The sequence below is a fragment of the Atta colombica genome, unplaced genomic scaffold (genome assembly GCF_001594045.1).
Source record: "Atta colombica isolate Treedump-2 unplaced genomic scaffold, Acol1.0 scaffold32, whole genome shotgun sequence".
NCBI classification, from domain to species: Eukaryota; Metazoa; Arthropoda; class Insecta; order Hymenoptera; family Formicidae; genus Atta; species Atta colombica.
In genome coordinates this window covers 873,350-878,010 of record NW_017259426.1, presented here as the reverse complement: position 1 = coordinate 878,010, position 4,661 = coordinate 873,350, and the positions used below count along the sequence as shown (strand labels likewise).

Here is a 4,661-nt window from a genome sequence, read left to right as displayed (position 1 = left end):
TTTAATAAATGAAATTAAAAATTTAAATCTTCTGCGTTTCAATTTTCCTTCAAAATCGGCACGAACTTTCCGGACAACCCAATATATGTACATAAAGTTCTCTTTGAATTCTATACTATTTGGAAATTTCCAAACGTAGATGTATAATATGAAAAATCATGCAAATTTGTAAAATGTGATGAAAACAAGATCCATAATTAATATGGAAATATTTGGAAATATCGAACGATTACGAGAGTGCCTTAAGGATGTTTTCGCGTGGGACGATCATAAATATCGATGAGATTTCGGCGAAAGTAGGAAAGAACGGAGTTAATTCTTGATCCGGATGGCGCCGGATGGATCTTAATTATATCGGAATTATCCCGCGGGACATCTTACGAAGGAGCAGAAGCGATTTTAAATTGCTGTCAACTTGGGCCACGGTCGGATCGATTGTCAGAGTTAGGCGCAATTGTATGACATCGTTGTCTGCATGAAGAATAAGCGAGACATTGCATTAAAAAGTCCGAAGTTCGAGCCAAAGTTTCCTTTAATTTCAACTGTGCGTAAACATATGCTGAACCGTGTGGTCGTCAAAGTCTAATCGTAGTAAAGAGATAGCATTGCCATTTATTACGTCATAATAATAATAAAACGTCTCCGTTAACGAAACTGTCTAATTTTAACGTAAATACTCTGTTTAAAGTTCCAACAAATATATTTTTCAAATGCGTGAAATGCATGAAATATGATTGAGAGCGTAAATATTTTTAAATAAATACCAAGAATATGGTATTTATGAAGAATAACTCGAGATTTTTACTGAAGAAGAAATAATATAAAATACATAAATTAATAGGCGAGCCATGAGAGCCTATTAATTTATATTATTTTTTCTTCCTCACCACGTAAATAAATTCCTATGTAAATAATTTCCTACGTCTTTTGGTTGTGTAACATATTATATTCCCGTGTACAGTTTACAGAGTTGCAGTTGAAAGTCGGTATCGCGTCACGCGATTGATAAATAATTGGCACTTGGTAAATTTTTATGCGAAATCTCGGTTTTCAGAAAATCGCTCGCATGAGTGACAAATATAGTTGCTACTCTGCTGAAGACCTACTTTGCACGATATATCAGTCATCTGATAGCAGATGTCGTGATACCGTAATAATACGCATCCTCCGTATCCAAGTTAAAAAATTGTAAAATTTTCCGTTGGAAATCCAAGAAATGTTGCAGAGTTGGAAAAATTAATTACGCAATTTTATTATTTAGATTCATATCTTAGTTAGCTTAATAATCTATCAATGAAGCGAATTATCATGCCGCCATCATTCATAATACAAAAAAAAATTAAATTATAGATAATGTATTGTACATTTTTTTCGAAATATGATATTTTTTATATGATAATCCGAATTTGATTTATCTTTTGTGGCTTTAATAAATTTTCATGGTGATTTTCAATATCGTACTATACATTAAATTTAATCTATAATGTTAAATTTATAATGTCAAATTATATTTAATTATAAATTAATTTGAGTTATTTTTAATTATTTCTGTAGGTCGTCACTACTCCTATTCAATATGTCATTAATTTAACTAAAACAATGGAGTTAAACAATTTCAATAAATGTAACAATTCCATAAATGTATTAAATTTGATTAACATTTAATTATTTACTAATTAAGTGCATACATTAAAATAAATGTTGTTTAAAAATAAGCAATTCAATCACAGAAATAGATTGATTTACATTTTGACATTAAAATTAAAAATTATTATTTTTAATTAAACATTATTTAATTGAAGGGATTGAGTTATCATTTCTCCTTTGATATCTAACAGAGTATAATATCATAAAAAATAATTATTATCGATTTATAATCTAATCTATTTCATATAAAATAATTGTTATTCAAAAAATAATTGTTATCAGCTTATAATCTAATCTATGCTTATAAAAGTTTTTTTTATTAGGATGTGTCTTTTTTGCAATCATCGCCACATATATATTGATTTAATTTGTCATAATGTTGTTTAAATCTCAAGGAATAGATACAAATAAAAAAATAATGAAAATTCATAAGAAAATTATGCAGCACAATTCATTGGCGATACATTGATTAACTATTGACATGCATTGAGGATATACTGGGTCAATATTGTACCAATAAATTGTGCTATTAGTGTGAGGAAAGGATTATTTGTCCAATGGACAAATAATATAAGAATCACGCTTTATAAAAACTAAGCTTGAACAGTAATCTTAAAAGATTATTGTTGACATTATATCATGATTGACAAGTAATCGATACAATGTTCATTTCTCCGTAATTATAATATCTATAGATAACTGAATTAAACACAACTTAATCGACTTCAGTTTTCCTTGAAGAGAAAACCTATATGTTATTTTTAATAAACTTTCTGTCCTTTTCCGCATAATATTTCAAATCAAGTAATAGATATGAGAATTTTGCAAACGTAGCGCATTCAAATTCCGGCTCGAGTCGCACCGCTCGTTTAAAATGGCGTCTAAGATTGCACATTTACAGAGCGTGATCCTTACATAACAGAAAAGCGAACAGCAAAAGCGAGCGGAGTAAACGAAGTCCACTCGACGTTGCGGAGCACCGTTTTGAAAATCGCGACGCGACTACGCGCGGTATACAAATTTCCGGGGAAAATCTAGCTTTTCTCTTTATTTTATCATTATTTTTCCTAGAACAAGGTCGTTCATCGGGAGTCGTTCAAATGCGAGCGGGAAATCTCGCAGTGTAGCGATTTCGAGCAATCGAGTTCGAGCGGCAAACATGTCCTCCACGGCCTTGGGTTGCGACATGTCGATCGTTAAGCTTGGCTGACGCTAACTGTCAATGGTTGCTTAGAACGGAACTTCATTGATGCGGAACAATGGCCTGTCGCATCCGCGACGCGCCGTCGCGACGCCACGTGTTCGCCATGCGCACGCACGCACGCACGCACGCACTTTATTCGAAGAATTTTTACCTGCTGCTCCACGGCGGTGCGGCTACGGTCGCATAAAATACGCCCTAGTTTCCTCTTGATATTTCCCCGGCCTTTGATCAAATGTTCACACCGGAAGTCGTATTCCTTGAACGCGGCAAATTTGTGCCAATTTATCAATAGTAATCGAAAACGCGTCGAAACACACGTGAGAATTGCGCGCCGGAGGTACTTCGTATGCGTTGTCGCGACGGCTCGCGTCTCTTTGTGGTATGTAGCATTAGCTGTTTATCAGTGAGGTCCACGATGGAGGCGCCTTCTGCCGGCGAGATGAAAGACTTTACGAGAGGCAGGGATATTCACAGCTTCGGTCACCAGTTAGGTCCGTAAAATTTTTACTTTTCTTGCAGCGAAATCTGCTAGTCGGTCATGGCCGCCGAAATCGGATTCCAAACAGAAGTTTTCTTCAAATAATCATATTGTAGTTATATTAGTTATTCAATGTCACGAAATTTATGAGCAACATTTCTAACACATGATTTTTAAAGGAGATAAAACAGAGTTATAATTTATTGTAAAAGAATGTTAATTTTCTTTAATTTGATTTTTGTATCTATTACATAAAAATTCTTATGTAAAGTTTAAGCTTTTGTTACATTTACATTATTTTATAAAAGATTTTATCCAATTAAAAATTTGGAAACTAATACAAAAATAGATGATTAGAAGGAAAAAATAATTTGTTTGAATATGCTATTGTTATATATTGTTGTATTATCTTGAGTATATATATTGTAAATTTTGAACGAGCCAAAAATCGTATTTAAGATTTTTTCGTGATTTATCGCGGGTTAATTAAGAGGATCACTTTTGATTGTTCATAATTTCAAAATTTTCGTAATTCGTTGTTCATAATTTCAAAAATTATCGGAATTAACAAAAGAAATTCTTAAAGCTGGAACTTTGCTTATAGAGAGTCACCTCCTCAGTTCTGATGAAAATAAAAATCGGAGCGTCGAATGTAATGGGACAGTAATAGAAGCATAAATGAAACCTCTAAAAGGCAAAAATTGAAACAACGGAATATAAAAGAAGCGTAAATGCCTCTTTTACATTTTTTCGTTGTTTCAATTTTCACCTTTTCATTTACACTTCTATTACTCTCCCATTACATTCGACTTCCGCTCCGATTTTATTTTCATTAGAATATTGCTCGAGCGTGGTAACTTCTCTTACATGTTGTGGTGTGCTGGTTATTGTAAATAATCATATGGGATTTACAATTTAATGTCGATTGTGATGTCGATGAAATTGTAGAGAAGTGCTCTTGGCAAAGATATTCTCGATGGGTTGCCATTTTCTTCCGAAAGAAGACACGAGAAATATGAAAATATTTTGGATCTATCAGGAATCAAATTCGGGATCTCTATTATAGCAGACAGTGCGTTGTCTGCTTTGCCACACTTCCTCTCATAATGAAATCGTATAATTACCAAATTTTTTTTAAGAATGTGCTGAGTGTTGACATGATACAAATGAAGTAGCACTAGATACTTTTATTTCAATCTATAATGTCTTCCCGAGAAAAAATGTTATATATGGACATATTTTATATATAATTAAAAATTATATATATAATTATGTATAAAATATATCAATTTTACAAGGTTAATGAAAAATATATTTTAAATATATTTTAAA

The 4,661-nt window shown here is 32.3% G+C and overlaps 1 protein-coding gene across 2 annotated transcripts in view; it reads right to left on the bottom strand.

Annotated features, from left to right (window-relative positions):
• The window catches only part of LOC108690410 (probable inactive tRNA-specific adenosine deaminase-like protein 3), a 9,452-nt gene extending 6,236 nt beyond the window's left edge, over window positions 1-3,216 (bottom strand). For both annotated transcript variants that reach the window (XR_001931884.1, XM_018197680.1), the window contains exon 1: window positions 3,003-3,216. The gene's annotated coding sequence lies outside the window, so the exon portion shown is untranslated. The remainder of the gene's footprint in view (window positions 1-3,002) is intronic.
• Window positions 3,217-4,661: the final 1,445 nt, after the last annotated feature.